The sequence below is a fragment of the Mus musculus genome, chromosome 4, assembly GCF_000001635.26.
Source record: "Mus musculus strain C57BL/6J chromosome 4, GRCm38.p6 C57BL/6J".
Lineage (NCBI taxonomy): Eukaryota > Metazoa > Chordata > Mammalia > Rodentia > Muridae > Mus > Mus musculus.
The window spans coordinates 111,721,759-111,739,196 of NC_000070.6; the positions used below are offsets into that span (position 1 = coordinate 111,721,759).

The window sequence follows — 17,438 nt, forward strand, 5'->3', positions numbered from 1 at the left end:
TTCTTAATATACAGTTTACTGAAGAAAATGGATAGCTGTATCGCCAAGGTATCCTGGTGCAAATATTCCTACTTTTATAAACATTTGACTTACAATATTTTATAGTTCCTCAAATCTTCCAATACATTCCATTTCATCTCTTTATTCTTTGTTCTATGTTTTCTAACCAGCTTAAGCCTTTTAAATGCTTCTCATGTACAGAAGAAGCAAAAAGGACCATTGATAACCACACAAGTTAAACAAGATTAATTTGGTTTTAATTGAAGAGAGAAGTCATAGGTCCACAAATATTTTAAATATCTTTTCAGTTGTAATTTTATGTTTAAATGTTTTATACATTTGCATTATATAAAGGTCAAAACTGTAATATGAGAAGCTCTATGTTAAACCAGTTTTTCACACTTATTCATAACTATAGGTAACTATTGCCATTGTTGGGCTATAAACAAATATATACACACTTATTCGTGGCTCTAGGTAATCATTGTCATTATATAAACAGATATACTTTTTTAAATAGCAAATAACACATTTATTAGAGAATACAGAAGAGATAATGAATCCCTGAAAACGAATAGCATTTAGTCAGTACTTGGGACTTAACTCAGCTGGAAACTCACAGGTCTCTTAGTCCCTTTCACTTTAAAACACTGGCTCTCAACCTTCCTAATACTGCAACCATTTACTGCAGTTCCTCACACTATGGGGATGTGGTGACCCCCAACCATAAAATTATTTTTGTTGCTACTTCATAGCTGTAATTTTGCTACTGTTATGAATCATGATGTAAGTATCTGCGTTTTCCGATGGTGAGAGTGTTAGGTAACACCTGTGAAAGGGCCATTATGCTGTCAGGACCCACAGGTTGAGAACCACTGCTTAAAAGCTCACTTTGGCCTGCTTCCCCTTTCCCCTCCTTTCCTTCATTCTTTTTATTAGCATTATAATCTACCACTCAAAGGAAATTTAGAAATGAAGGTTCATAATAGCTTACAAGCATTAAGTCTAGACTAATACTGAAATCATGTAGAGGGGGCATGTCACCTTGGGAAAATTTAGAAATTGAAGAGACATAGTGTGAAAAATACTTCTTAAATATTCTCATGTGAACATTGATGAGTACTATGCCATATTTGTTGAGAATCATTTAGAGAAATAAAAATGACTCCCTATTACCAGTGAGAATTTTATATTCTTAGCAATATGCAGTGGCCTGCTATATCCTAGTAAAGGCTTTTGCCTTATAAAATGAAACAGGACAGAACTACTGCTAAAGAAAATAGAAAATTGCCAAGAACAACTTCTCTGGTTATTTCCAGTTTTTGCAATTCATCATATCCGCCAATTACGATATATCAAATGAGAGCTTAAATTTCTCACAAATAAGGCAAAGCATGTGACCATGCTTTTCATTAGCTCTAGCTTTGTATAGGGGAAGAAACCACATTTGCCTCAAATGGGTAGGGCAGAAAAATGCATTGTGAGGGTTGCCTAGAATCAGCTTCTTTCCCCACATAATTACAGCACTTGGTTGATGATCTCTCTCTTTCTCTCTATTTTGATCTCATTCTTTCTCTAATATGTAAATGTTTTATGGAAAGGTTAAGTGTCAGTCATATTTCAGTACTTATTACCTTAATTAACTATTTCAGATCAATTTCAATCAAAGATTTCAAACATATACACACTTAAACATAACATATATATTTGTTTTCTTGTACATTAGGCAGTATATTTTGAAAAATAAACCGTACTTTATTTAATATATCCTGGAGATCTCTCTGCATCTGTGAGGAGTACTATCTTGCATTCTCCCTGGCTGTTTAAATTTGAAATTGCCATCATACAGAGTAATAGAAAGAATAATGAATAACTCTTGCTTATGACTTATGTATATTAATTTGATTTGTTTGTGTATATGTACATGTGTATTTGAAAAATACATTGTATTAACAATTTGAAAGTAAATTTCTGACACCATGATACTCCTAAATATTTCAACATGCATACTCTATGAGGGTATTGTATATAACCACAGTTCCATGATTAATGTTAGGGGAATTTATGGTAATAGCTTAATACTGTCTACATATTTAGGTTTTCTGAGTTATTACAAAGATAATTTTTATAGTTAACTTTTCAAGCCAAGATCCAAAATGTATATAATAATGTTGACTACTTGTTAGTCTTTTTTAATTTTTATTTATTTATTTATTTATTTATTTATTTATTTATTCGAGACAGGGTTTCTCTGTGGAGTCCTGGTTGTCCTGGAACTCACTCTGTAAACCAGGCTGGCCTTGAACTCTGAAATCCACCTTCCTCTGCCTCCCAAGTACTGTGATCAAAGGCGTGGGCCACCACTGCCTGGTGATGTTAGTCTTATAGTTCATTTTATTATAGAAATTTCTTCATTTCTATTGTTTTTCTTCCAGTGGAATTTTGGTAAGTTCACACATCACATCATCATTACCTGATCAATAGTTAGAGATGTATATCACTTTATGAAGTTCACCCATGTCCCTCATTGAAAAGACACTGATGTTCTGATTTCTTAACTGGAGATTAGTTTGTTAGCACTGGAACTTCATATTGGAGAGATACTGTACTATTTTTATGTCAGGTGTGTTTTGCTGATCATGACTTTGCAATTCAATAATGTTGCATGTTTTAGTGGGTTGCTTCTCTAAACTGTGGAGTACTAGTCTCTTGTATATGTATATATCAACATTCTCTTGTTATAAAATGGCAAATAAAGACACATATGTTCACAGTGTATGAAGTGGTTGTATTTCCTTACTTATCTTTTTGGTATGACCTGACCTGAAGCAATTAAGAGAATAGAGAAGTGTATTATGTGCTTTTGTGATGCTGTGATAAAATACCATGCTCAAAAACAATGTAAGGGTCAGAGAGTTTGTATTAGGTTATGGTTTGACAGGGATGGAATCTATCATGGTGGCAAAGGCATGACTACAGTCAAGGATAGCATGGTGGTAGGAGCAGGAAAATGGTTGATCACATTTTCATCTATGAACATGAAGCAGAGAGAGAAGAGAAAATGAAACCTATAAGCCCCTGATGTCCGCCCCAGTGATGCACTTCTTTTGGCAAGGCTTCCTCTCATCAAGGTTCCACCACCATCCACTACTAGGCATTGCCACAATTGGAGACCAGATATTTAAACACATGAGGTTATAAGGAATGCTTTTCTTTCAAACCACCCCGAAAGGTTTATTTTGGCTCACAGTATCAGGGATATACAAGTCCACCCTGGTGAGTAAGGCATGGAGGCAGGGGTGGCTTTACCCACAATAAAGGACCTTTCCTTGAGGGCAGTTCACATCCTGGCAGCTCAAGAAGCAGACAGAGGATACGAAGCAGGGTCAGACTATAACCTACACCCAATGGCCTACATCTGCTAGCCAAAGCTTGTGTCCTAGAGGTTGCATAGCTTCCCAAAACTTCATCACCAAATGGGAACCAAGTGTTCAGACACATGAGTAAGTAAGGAAAATTTCCTATTTAAGCCATAATAATGATGTTTTCATATATGTATACATTATGAAGTGATTAGATCAAACAGTTTAACATACCTAACACCTTATATAACTTTGTATTGGAAATATTTAATATTTTTTGTTAGGAAGTTTCAAAGTTTGCAAAACATTTATTAACTATAATTACCATGCCATGCACTATATCCCCAGAACTAACTTATCCTGTCTGCAGCTTGGTTCCTTTTATCCATTATCTCTATATTCCTTCTAACCAACATCTCTATATTTCCCTTTGTCATCCCCAGATACCTGGAAGTTAACCAATATCTCTCTAGACCCCAGCATCACTCTCAGGTCCCTGACAGCCAGCATTGTGCTTTGTGTTTCTCTGAGTTGACTTTTTAAAAAGATTTTATTTACAAGTGAGATCACACAGTGTTGGTCTTTTTATGCCTGGTTTATTACAGTTAGTATAATTCCCTCCAGATTCATGCATATTTTGCAAATGCTAAGTTTTCCTTCATTTTAACCATGTCTCAAATGTTCAATTTAAAAACAATGATCATCTATCTAGTGATGGACACTTAGGTAGATTCCCTGACTTGTTGACTGGAAATAATGCTACAGTAAATATGGGTGTGCAGATTTGTCTTCCATATACAGATTTTATTCCTTTGGGGTATATATCTGGGAATGGGGATGTATGGTAGTTATATTTTTAGTCATTTGAGGATTCTTCATGCTGTTTTTATAATGGCAATGTTTTTACATTCCCACCTTCAGCATTGAAGGACTATTTATCTATATTCTGGTCCATAAAAAATAGCTTTTTTCTGACTCAGGTAGTATTTCGTTATTTGCATTTTCCTTTGCCCCATTTTAAAATTAGGGATTTTTTCTTTGTTGTTGATTTCTTTTATTCCTTATATATGTTGATACTAACCGTTTATTAAGTATATGGTTTATACATATTTTTCCATTCCATTAGTTGTCTCTTACTCGGTTGAATTGCTTTCCTTGATATACATGAATATTCTGAGTTGATCCTGTCTGTTCTGTTATTGGTTATTTATTGTACCCTGTTTATGATTTTCATGGGTAATGCTATGAAGAGTCATTCTTATCAAACTCCCTTGCCAATCTCTTCTGCTCATGTCTGCTGTTTGCTGCAGCCTCGTATTAGGAGTGACCTGGGAAGTGACATGTCATACTGTGGTTAAGACTAGAGAAAAACACTGAAGGCAGGGAAGGTTGGACTGTATCACATAACATTTTGTGTTGTCCAACAAAGCTACATGACTTGTGAGAAAATATATTGCTAGGAGAAAAGTGTGACTTTCTCAAGGACTATTTCAGGAATGACATGATATGCTAAGTCACATGTTTTAAAAGACCACCTAAAGAATTATATCTTCTAGAGTCTTTACATTTTTATTATTGGACACTTGACTTTGTTTGGAAAGGGGTACTTTTGCAGTTTCAGCTCTGTGCTTTTTATTATTCAATGTTTGCATCTTTTTGAATAAGAAGGAAGAAAATAATGTAGAGCTTAAATATCCAGATGATCAAGGAAAGTGGAGAACTTTTTTACTGCTAGTTTTCATAAATTTTATGTAATTCTAACTTTTCATCTTTATATTTACTTCATTCCCTAACTCAAGCTAATAACAGCATACAGCAAACAGAGCTGGGTCTTTCCAGGCTCCACCCATCTAGACACTTCATACTTGTAATCCTTACCCAATCAGACACTGTCCTGCTATCATTAGAAACTTTTTTAAAAATTAAATTATTTTTTGCACTCCATATTCCATTCCCCGCCCCTCCCCCATCTACCCTTGACTGCTCCACATCTCACACCTCCTTCCCACACCCTGTCTCCACATGGATGCCCCCACCCCCCACCCCACCTGACCTCTAAACTCCCTGAGGCCTCCAGTCTCTTGAGGGTTAGGTGCATCATCTTTGAATGAACACAGACCTCTACAGTATGTTGTGTTGGGGGCCTCATATTAGCTGTCTGTTTGGTGGTCCAGTGTTTGAGAGATCTTGGGGGTACAGATTGAGACTGCTGGTCCTCCTACAGGATTGCCCTTCTCCTCAGCTTCTTTCAGCCTTTTCTAATTCAACAACATAGGTCAGCTGCTTCTGTCTATTGGGTGGGTGCAAATATCTGCATCTGACTCTTTCAGCTGTGGGGAGGGAGGGACCTGGGAGAGAAAGTGGATTGCGGGGAGTGGGAGGGAGAAAGGGAAACCTGATCTGGTATTGGGTGAGAAAAAAGGACAGAAGTTCTGAGGGCCAGCAGAAAGAATGGAAACAGGCAACCTCAGGAAATGGGAGGTTGGGGGTGGGGGTGGGGCTGGGGCTCCAGAATGCACCAGAGACCTGGGAGGTAAGAGACTCTCAAGAATCAAAGGGAGGGACCTTAGATGAAATGCCTGACAGTAGGGAGAGGAAACTTATAGAGCCCACCTCCAGCAGAAAGACAGGAAGGACATCAAGTGAGGGATGGAGTTACCATCCCATAGTCACATCATTATTATTATCATCCCATTATTGTTCCTGTGTGAAATGGAGAGGAGCCCAAGGAACAGAAGGTCCAGTGACAGACCCAAAGTGGGATCTAGCTCAAGGGGAGGTCCCAAGGCCTGACACTATTACTGAGGCTATGGAACACTCACAAAAAGTGTTCCTATGATGACTGCCTTCTGAAAGACCTATTAGAAACTTTTAATTACAAAATATTTGAGACGAACAGAAAAATTTAAGTAGAAAACAATATGATTCTCCTCATTTAATAACAGAAAAAATATAAATGGTAGATACTATGACCTCCCCTATTTATCAATTTATGCATTTTAGGTTTGCCTTGTTTAAATAAATCAAATATCACGTATGTAGTTCAGGTGTCCTTGCTTCCTTTGGTCCTGTCTCCCTCCCTTCTGCTTGTGAGTCAGGGTAACAAATCCCCACGGATTCTGAATACAGGTACACACATTCCTTCCAGATTCGCTTTGGCCAAGCTTTTACATGCAGACATGCTTTTGTTATGTGATTTATTTCTTTTTCTCTTTTGCTAGGATACTTGGTATGTTTGTTACAGGTATGGGTCAGTTGTAAAATGACTTGCTTTAAGAAGAAAGTTTTGGACCATTTGGTTTTGTTTATTTTTGTTTATTGTTGTTTCACTGAGGATCATGGTTATGCTAGGGAAGTGCCCTGCACTGAGCTGTTTTTACCTCAGTGGTTTTGGATCTTTTAGAAGAGAGAGCCTGGAAGTTCTCTCCAGTGAGTAGATTTAGAACAGGAACTTCAAGTCTTATGTTACATCATTCATATTCGTTTCCCAGGACTGCTGTGAAAAAAAATACCTTAAAATAGTTAATTTTCTTAAAGTTCTGGAGACCAACAACCTAAGTAAATATGATGCCAATCTGGTGGCTCTAGAAATGTTTGGACTGTAGCTGTGTAACTGGAGTCTCTGATCTAGCAGTTTATTTTTCTATGATTGGCCTGTACACATCTTCTGCCTCAAGGAGTGAATATAACGATTTATTATTTTTCCTTGTTAAACATGTTTTGAATACAAAATATCTGTTGGTCACAGGTAATGTACTTTTCGATGATCTTTTAGGAAAAGCTTATTTGTTTCTCATTTCCCTTCAGTAATACTAGGTTTTCTGTTTTGTAAATTGTTTTCTTGCTGGTAAAGAGTGTTGTAGATTTAAAAGTTTAAGGTGACAAATAAGAGTTTCACGTATTTATCACATAGTGTTGATTTTAAAATCAGCTTACGAAACTATAGTATAGATTCAGAAAGTGAGCAAACACAAGCATGTAGTCACCAGCAATGATGCCAATGATTACTACCCCAGCTGCTGGGCGGTGACGCTTCCTTCCCATGCCTTACCCTCCTCTTTTGTCACATAGGTGGGACTTTTGTGCTGTCTGTACATTATGAACTCTTCATGTCTAACTTATGTGTAAAGGTCACCTTGTAATCCTTTGAGGCAGTTGTGCTTTTGGCTCCCTTATGGGAACTATCGCTTTTTATTATCCTTCCTGTGGCTGAGGAACGTTTTTACTGTTTCCATTGAGAGTTCCCACAAGCAATGCTGCTGTGACATTCCTGTATGCCCCTTGGTGACACTTACAGGATTTTAATCTTGGGTTCAGCAGCATTGCCGATATCTCATATTGGTTCTAATGGCTACTCCTGTTTTTATATAGAAGATCATTTTATTTGCAAATAATGACAGTCTTGTTTATGCCGTTCGGATCTTTTGTTTAATTTTCCCCTTGTCTTTATTGTCTAGAACCTTCTTTGTAATGTTAAATGTAGTGGTAGGGATATCTATCCAGACTTTGAGTTTAAGGTATGATTCTGAAGTTTTACCCATGACAGAAGTGTGGTTTTTCTATGAGAGCAATAAGGGTTCCAACCACTGACTCCCACCCTTCTAGCTCAGGACATATTTTTTGGCATTGAACTCTTTCTTTGATAGATTGTTTTTAGTTTAGTATACACTGCTTTCACTCTTTGCTGGCTTTGACTGGGCAATTTAAAATTTAGTATAATTTGTGATTTTAGTTGAGAGTTTTAGGTTTTTGAATTACGCACATATTTATTTCTATTTACACTTTGTGTGAAACAGTTTAGACATATAAAACTGTACATAATGAAGATCATCTACCTGCTCCCAGTTTAAGAAATAAGCATTACAGATAAAAGTGCAGTTTTCAGTGTTTATCTCTCAAAGAAAATACCTGCCTCCCTTCTTTGGGGTAACCATGTAAGTCTTTCACACTCCTCTGCAGGTCTCAGTATCTTTTTCAATTGTAATATCTGCCGAAGGCACTTGACTTGTTCCCAAGTGAGACCTGCCTACCTTTGCAAAAATATTGATAGTACCATTTTAAAATTATTTGACTTTAAATAGTTTATAATTTTTGTTTTGTTTTTTAATAGTTTGGTTTATTTACAAGTTTAATTTCCAAATGCATATAATCTATATGTCTGTGTGTGTTATTCACATCATCCTAACTACTTTATACATACATGCAACCACACATGCATACTTACATGTAGACATACATGCTAGAATTAATTTTTGAGACAGGGTTTCACTGTGTAGCTCTTGCAACCTGACCTCACTAGGTAGACTAGGCTAGCCATGAGCTCACAGATTAGCTCTTGTGGGCCTGAATTCACTATCTAAACCAGGCTGGCTGTGAGCTCACAGAGATTTTACTGCTTCTGTCTTCTGTGAGCTGGGATTAGAGTGAGAAGGCACTTGCACATTTGATATAATTCTCTAAATTCCTAGAAATGAAATAGTTTCAGACAAGAAGGGAAGTGGCATTGAAAAGAAGCAGTGCACTTAAACAAATGGGAGATATGTTTGGAGGACGTCTCAGGAATTGGCCAGGCTTCACCAAATGTGTGGAGCATAATTGCTCAGCCCAGTGAATTCTCACCTAGCACACTCCATATTCCACACCCTGATCAAGGAGCAGAACATGAGCTTTGGTGGCAAACCCCTAACATATCCAAAACTTTCAACTTGTTCCTTTTCTGGCCAGTCTGCAAACTTCTCAAACCCTTGTGCATTGACTTTTGCTCCCAGTTCTAATAGTAAATCTAGCATAGGTCAATCAGCAATAAACATGCCTTAGCTTGAGAACTTGGTGCCTAGAGATTTCCTTTGTCAAATTAATCTGTTAACTTTGAGCTTGCCCTCTCCCCCAAAAATCTTAAGACATGGACAAAATGTTGACAATTTCTCTAGATGAATAATATAACATAGATAGTCCAATTCTAGTCCAATTCCCAGTCAAGTCTTTGTTCCCCTCCGAAAGCCTTATGAGTTGTGTGTGTCTTTAATGTCCTGCACCATTTTCCCATCTTCTGAACTCCCAGCAGATACATACAAGACAGCTATAATAGGGTCCTTTCAGCAAAATCTTTCTGGCATTGTGCAATAGTGTCTGGGTTTGGTGGCTGATTATGGGATGGATCCCCGGGTGGGGTAGCCTCTGGATAGTCCATCCTTTCGTCCCAGCTCCAAACTTTGTCTCTGTAACTCCTTTCATGGATATTTTGTTCCCTATTCTAAGGAGGAATGAAGTATTCACCCATTGGTCTTCCCTCTTCTGGGTTTTCTTGTGTTTTGCAAATTGTATCTTGGGTGTTCTTTGTTTCTTGGCTAATATCCACTTATCAGTGAGTGCATATCTAATGACTTCTTTTGTGATTGGGTTACCTCACTAAGGATGATATCCTCCAGGTACCTCCATGTGTCCAAGAATTTAATAAATCCATTGTTTTTAATTGCTGAGTAGTACTCCATTGTGTAATTGTACCACATTTTCTGTAGCTATTCCTCTGTTGAGGGACATCTGGGTTCTTTCTAGCTTCTGGCTATTATAAATAAGGCTGCTATGAACATAGTGGAGCAGGTGTTCTTATTACCAGTTGGAACTTCTTCTGGGTATATGCCCAGGAGAGATATTGCTGGATCTTCCGGTAGTATTATGTCCAATTTTCTGAGGAACCTCCAGACTGACTTCCAGAGTGGTTGTACAAGCTTGCATTCCCACCAACTGTGGAGGAGTGTTCCTCTTTCTACACATCCTCGCCAGCATCTGCTGTCACTTGAATTTTTGATCTTAGCCATTCTGACTGGTGTGAGGTGGAATCTCAGGGTTGTTTTGATTTGCATTTCCCTGATGATTAAGGATGCTGAACATTTTTTCAGGTGCTTCTCAGAAATTCAGTATTCCTCAGGTGAGAATTCTTCATTTAGCTCTGAGCCCATTTTTTAATGGGGTTATTTGATTTTCTGGAGTCCACCTTCTTGAGTTCTTTATATATATTGGATATTAGTCCCCTATCTGATTTAGGGTTGGTAAAGACCCTTTCCCAATCTGTTGGTGGCCTTTTTGTCTTATTGAGAGTGTCTTTTGCCTTACAATAGCTTTTTTTTTTTTTTTTTTTTTGATACCGGGTTTTTCTGTATAGCCCTGGCTGTCCTTTAACTCACTCTGTAAACCAGGCTGGCTTTGAACTCAGAAATCCGCCTGCCTCTGCCTCTGGAGTGCTGAGATTAAAGGCGTGCACCACCACGCCCGGCTAGTTTTGCAATTTTATGAGGTCCCATTTGTCAATTCTTGATCTTACCGCGAAAGCCATTGCTGTTCTGTTTAGGAATTTTTCCCCTGTGCCCATATCTTCGAGGCTTTTCCCTACTTTCTCCTCTATTAATTTCAGTGTCTCTGGTCTTATGTGGAAGCCTTTGATCCACTTAGACTTGAGCTTTGTACAAGGAGATAAGAATGGATCAATTTGCATTCTTCTACATGATAACCGCCAGTTGTGCCAGCACCATTTGTTGAAAATGCTGTCTTTTTTCCACTGGATGGTTTTAGTTCCCTTGTCAAAGATTAAGTGACCATAGCTGTGTGGATTCATTTCTGGGTCTTCAATTCTATTCCATTGATCTACCTGTCTGTCCCTGTACCAGTACCATGCAGTTTTTATGACAATTGCTTAATGTCAGGCATGGTGATTCCACCAGAGGTTCTTTTATTGTTGAGAATAGTTTTTGCTATCCTAGGTTTTTTATTTTTCCAGATGAATTTGCAAATTGCCCTTTCTATCTCAGTGAAGAATTGAGTTGGAATTCTGATGGGGATTGCATTGAATCTATAGATTGCTTTCATTAGGATAGCCATTTTGACTATATTAATCCTGCCGACCCATGAGCATGGGAGATCTTTCCATCTTTTGAGATCTTCTTCAATTTCTTTCTTCATAGACTTGAAGTTCTTATCATACAGATCTTTCACTTCCTTAGTTAGAGTCACACCAAGGTATTTTATATTATTTGTGACTATTGTGAAGGGTGTTGTTTCCCTAATTTCTTTCTCAGTCCATTTATCCTTTGTGTAGAGAAAGGCCAATGATTTGAGTTAATTTTATATCCAGCTACTGCACTGAAGCTGTTTATCAGGTTTAGGAGTTCTCTGATGGAATTTTTGGGGTCACTTATATATACTATCATATCATCTGCAAATAGTGATATTTTGACTTCTTCCTTTCCAATTTGTATCTCCTTGATGTCCTTTTGTTGTTGAATTGCTCTGGCTAGAACTTCAAGTATTATATTGAATAGGTAGGGAGAAAGTGGGCATCTTTGTCTAGTCCCTGATTTTAGTGGGATTGCTTCAAGTTTCTCTCCATTTAGTTTGATGTTGGCTACTGGTTTGCTGTAGATTGCTTTTATTATGTTTAGGTATGGGCCTTGAATTCCTGATCTTTCCAAAACTTTTATCATGAAGGTGTGTTGGATTTTGTCAAATGCTTTCTCCGAATCTAACGAGATGATCATGTGTTTTTTGTCTTTGAGTTTGTTTATATAGTGGATAACGTTGATGGATTTCCGTATATTAAACCATCCCTGCATCCCTGGGATGAAGCCTACTTGGTCATGATGGGTGATCGTTTTGATGTGTTCTTGGATTCCGTTTGTGAAGATTTTATTGAGTATTTTTACATTGATAGTCATAAGGGAAATTGGTCTGAAGTTCTCATTCTTTGTTAGACCTTTGTGTGGTTTAGGTATCATAGTAATTGATGCTTCATAGAATGAATTGGGTAGAGTACCTTCTGTTTCTATTTTGTGGAATAGTTTGAGAAGAGTTGGAATTAGGTCTTCTTTGAAGGTCTGTTAGAACTCTGCATTAAACCCATCTGGTCCAGTGCAGAGTTCTATCAGATCTTAGATATTTTTTATCAGTAAAGAATTTCCTTCATTTCCTAGTTTTAGAGGAGTGAGGCTTACATTTTGTGCAGGGCTTCCTGGTATGTAGAAAATGAACTGAAGGAAAATTCGTAATATCAGTACAACATGTCTTTTAGGTACAAATAATATTCTGTTGTGTGGATACATTTGCTTATACATGTATGGGTTGAAGAATACTTGAATTGTATCTACTGTTTGTATATTACAAATAATACTTCTGGGGGCTGGTGAGGTGGCTCAGCAGTTAAGAACACTGACTGTTCTTCCAGAGGTCATGAGTTCAAATCCCAGCAACCACATGGTGGCTCACAGCCATCCATAATGAGAAAACAAGAACAAAAACAAAACAAAGCAAAGCAAAGCAAAGCAAAGCAAAGCAAAGCAAAGCAAAAGAAAACAAAAACCTGTGGGCTAGAGCGAACAGGGCTGGAACAAGAGGGAGAAGGAAAGGAGGAAAAAAAATCCAAATAATACTTCTATAGTGGTGTATACATTTTTATGTAGGATTAAGTTTGCAGTGGGCATGAGAATCTATGACTCTGATTGCTGGACTTTATGATTCGCTTGTTTGGTTTTTCTGAGGAATGTTCAAACGTTTGATGTTTCATAGCAGTTTTATGATTTTTATGTGTATTGGTAGCCTATTAAAGTTACAATTTATTGTTATTGTCCATATTTTATTTTAGCTATCCTAATAACTGGAACAATCACATTGTGGGTTATATGTCTTTTCCTAATCTCAACCAATGCTGAGCATGTTTTCAGATTTGCTGATTTACTTTGGAGAGATGTTCACCTGCATACTCTTCACACATTTAGTGCTCTGGTCTATTTGGTTAAACCTTCTGTGTCATCTTGACATATATCTTAATATATCTCCTATTGTTATATGATTATTTTCTTTCTTTGTTTTTAGTAACAATCTTTGTTTCTTTGGGTATTTGTTTATTAATGTAGTCAGTATGGCTCTGCTTTGGTTATAGCTTGATTACTATATATTTTCCTGTCTTTTTATGGCCAATTATGACTTTGATTCTAAGTGTCTTTTATATAAATTTATATAATTTTTATTGTAGTAGGTTTGTTTTTTCATAAAGTCTATCATTAAAAAGCTTGCAGATAAAAATATCACACACCAAAATTCACTACTCCTGAAATCTATACAAACAATGAACTTATATACAGTTAGAATTGCTTTTATAATGGAATGTGTGAAGCTTCATATTAAATTCTATAGTTTTAGTAACAAATATATTTTATGTTATTAACCACCAAAACAAAAAAATTTGTGGCAGAATTAGAGCTAGAAAAATTATTACCTTTATAACCTCTTTCATAATTTATGTTCATTAGTTGCATTTACACAGTCTCAGACACAAATAAACCACATGTTTTCTCTACTCAGAATATAGCTAATTATATATGTATATATGTAAGCAACTATACATGTGAGTACAGGACAACGAAGAAATGAGAGAACAAGATAGGCTAAATATTAGGAGATGCAGAAGGACTAAATGTAGATAGTGCCTTGTAAGTCATACAGTTTTCTTAACATATAAAGGAGGAATGTATCAAAGGAATGTAAGAATTTATAGATTAACACAATTCAGAAATTTATTTGCTCCATTTTATCATAGGGAAAGGCAGAATAGATAAGTTCAGTGAAACAGTTTGAAAATTTTATGGGTACTCAGTAGGCTTGGAGAATATACAAGATCCTTGTGAGAATTATGTTTGGCTCATAGAACAGAACAGGAGTGTTTCTGGTACTGGCCTTAGTTAATTTTGTGTTTCTGTGACCAAAATACCTGACAGGAACAACTTAAGAAAAGATTTATTTTGGCTCAAAGTTTCACTTCATCATGACAGGCAAGAAACACATGACAATGTTCATGGCTGTTGGAAGAAGATTTCTCACATTGTAGCTGTAAGAAACTGGCAGGTAGATGGGACCTTGAAGTGTGAATCCCCTTCAATGGCTTGCCCCACTGGCCGATACCTGGGTTTCTATAACCTTTTCCAAAACATCACAAGAGCTCAACAGGAAATGAATTCCTGAAAACAGGAAGCTGCTGAGAATAGTCTAGATCTAAAGCATGACATTCCACTGAAAGGCCATATGGTCTCATAATGAAACATATGCACCATCAAATTTAAGTGTCACTATAGTCTTAACATTGTTCAGGTTCAAGGTATTCTAGTGTGGTTTTCTGTTGTGATATAAAACATTGATCAAAAGCAACTAGGGGAGGAAACAATTTATTTTATCTTACACTTCCAGATCAAAGTCCATCTTTGAGGGAAGTGAGGTCAGGACTCAAGTCAGGAACCAGAAGGTAGGAACCACTGAGGAATGCTGCTTGCTGTTTGCTCTTGGCTTGCTCCACTACCTTTCTTATACAGTCCAGGGCCACCTGCCTCAGATAACAACACCTGCAGTGGGCTGAGTCCTTCTAACTCAATTAGCAATCAAGAAAATGTCCTACAGATATTCCCACAGGCCAATCTGATTGAGGCAGTCCTTTAGCTGGGACTACCTCAGATAACTTAGGGCTGTGTCAAGTTTACAGTTGAAACTAAGAGATTCCATTCCTTGTCAACTTGCCACACCAGTATGTCACCACCACCAATCATAACTTTTAGGGATCCATCCCATAATCAGCCTCCAAATGCTGATCCCATTGCATACACTAGCCAGATTTTGCTGAAAGGTCCCTGATATAGCTGTCTCTTGTGAGACTACGCCGGGGCCTAGCAAAACACATAAGTGGATGCTCACAGTCAGTTATTGGATGGACCACAGGGCTCCCAATGGAGGAGCTAGAGAAAATACCCAAGGAGCTAAAGGGATCTGCACCCTATAGATGGAACAACATTATGAACTAACCAGTACCCCGGAGCTCTTGACTCTGGCTGCATATGTATCAAAAGATGGCCTAGTCGGCCATCACTGGAAAAAGAGGCCCATTGGACTTGCAAACTTTATATGCCCCAGTACAGGGGAACGCCAGGACCAAAAAGTGGGAGTGGGTGGGTAGGGGAGTGGGTGGGAGGGTTTGGGGGACTTTTGGGATAGCATTGGAAATGTAAATGAGGAAAATACCTAATTAAAAAAGAAAAGAAAAGAAAGGAAAAGAAAAGAAAAGAAAGAAGAAAGAAAAAGAAAAAAACAAGGAAGCAAGAAAACAAACAAAATAGCCGGAGAAAGAAGAAGCATGTCAATTGCAGTAAAAACAGCAGAAAACCACAGTGTAGATGGCTCGATGTTGAGGTTTGGGATTCAGTTATTCAGTCTTCTGGGTACTAAAGAGCTTGGATCACTCTTGAATCACTCTCTGCCATTTACAGCATACACAACTTGTCTCATAAGCTTGAGTCCTCGCCACATCTGTCTCTGACATTGCAGATTTCAATCTCAATGATGTTGATATTTTATTAATCACAGCTAATTTTTCATCCTCAGGTGACCAGTATTTATTGTTTCACTCAAGCATAGAGAACTTTACTTCTAGATTCTTAATTCAAATATTTAATTTGAGTCACCTTGATAGAATCTTTGAAGAACTCTCAAACTTCCCTCTGAAACTTCACTGCTGGTACACATTTCTATTGTACTTTGCCCTTTTGTGACTGTCATAGACAACATGACTAAAAGGAATCTGGAGAGGAAAAGGGTTTATTTAATATTAAACTTCCAGGTCAAAGTCCATCTTTGAGGGAAATTGGGCAGGAACTTGCAGGTAGGAATCATGGTGGAATGCTGTTTACTGTCTAGCTATCTCTGTTTTGCTCAGTTAGCTTTCTTTTATAGCTCTGTTCCGCTTGTCTAGACAACACCCACAGTGGGATAAGTTCTCCATCAATTAGCAATTAAGAAAATCTTCACAAATATAGTCTTATATGCCAGGCAGATGGAGGCAGTCCCACAACTGGAACCCTGTCAGCCACATTGGGGCTGAATCAAGATGACAGCTGAAGCTCACTAGGACACAAGATAATTTTTTTTTAAAGTAGGAGCCCATTTAAAATCAAAAGCAAGTTACACATTGCTCAAACATAAAGTTACTGGGCAAACATTCCCATTTTTCAAAGAAGGGAATATAGTATAGTAGGAGACTGTGGTATCAAAGGAAGACCAGAATCGAGCAGGGCTGACATTAACATCCAGGCTCCATGTCCAGCACTGGGGCATGTGCTAGCACCATCTATGCTGATGTGGGCTTGGTTACTTATATCCTGTAGTCTTACATTTGATAACACATGCTGCTTCTTTCTTAGGCCATCTCTCTTCAATGCCTGTATCTTCCTTTAGGAGTTATTCCATGATTTTGGCATCTTTAGTTTCTTAGACGTCACCTCCAATGTTCATGCTAACTCAGGAGCTCTGTACAGGGAGCTATGTGTTGTCTTACCTCATAGGCTTTTCTTTTAAACCTGGTACAAACCTCCATTGACATCCTTATTCTTGCAATCTGAATGTCTAGACGCAAAGCTAGTACAGTGTGGATGATAATATTGCTGCCACCTCTAGATATAGCTGGACCCTCTGGGAACACGGTCCAGTGTGTGACTCACATCTGTGTGTTCAGCACAGGAAATCTTTATTTAGGTGGCAGTGTTGTGGGGGGGGGGGGGGCTCTCCAGTTTCCTCTGATTTTGTCCTGAGAGGCATTATCCATTCTTGTGCTCCCAACAAAGAATATTTCTAATGTGACATGATAGTAGACCAAACAGTCAAAAAAAAAAAAAAAGAGTTTAATTAGAGCAAGCAAAGATACAAGAATATGTTTTTTAGAAAAGGAGCAATGGTCCTGACCCAACAGGCAGGGGGCTTACATTTCTCTTTTGTTTATTCTCTCCAATGTACCTTCCCTAAAGGTGGCATTCTAGGAAATGGGTGTACCTCCTCCCTACCCCACTCCCAGCTCATTTTATCCAGAATCACTCTAATTTGAATAAAGGAAGTATGAATTTAAGATCCTTCTAAAGTAAAAAACAATCTCTAAGGGAGAAGGTGATAGCACTCTGTGCACCTTCCTGTGAGGATGACTGTGAAGTTGACTTTAGCTGACCTGTCTAGAGACCACTACTGCCTATTGGACTTTGGATCCTGCATTGGGAGCCCTGA

The 17,438-nt window shown here is 37.7% G+C and overlaps 1 protein-coding gene across 5 annotated transcripts in view; it reads left to right on the forward strand.

The window, feature by feature from the left end:
- The window catches only part of Spata6 (spermatogenesis associated 6), a 109,192-nt gene that overhangs the window by 1,808 nt on the left and 89,946 nt on the right, over nt 1–17,438 (forward strand). The window lies entirely within an intron of this gene.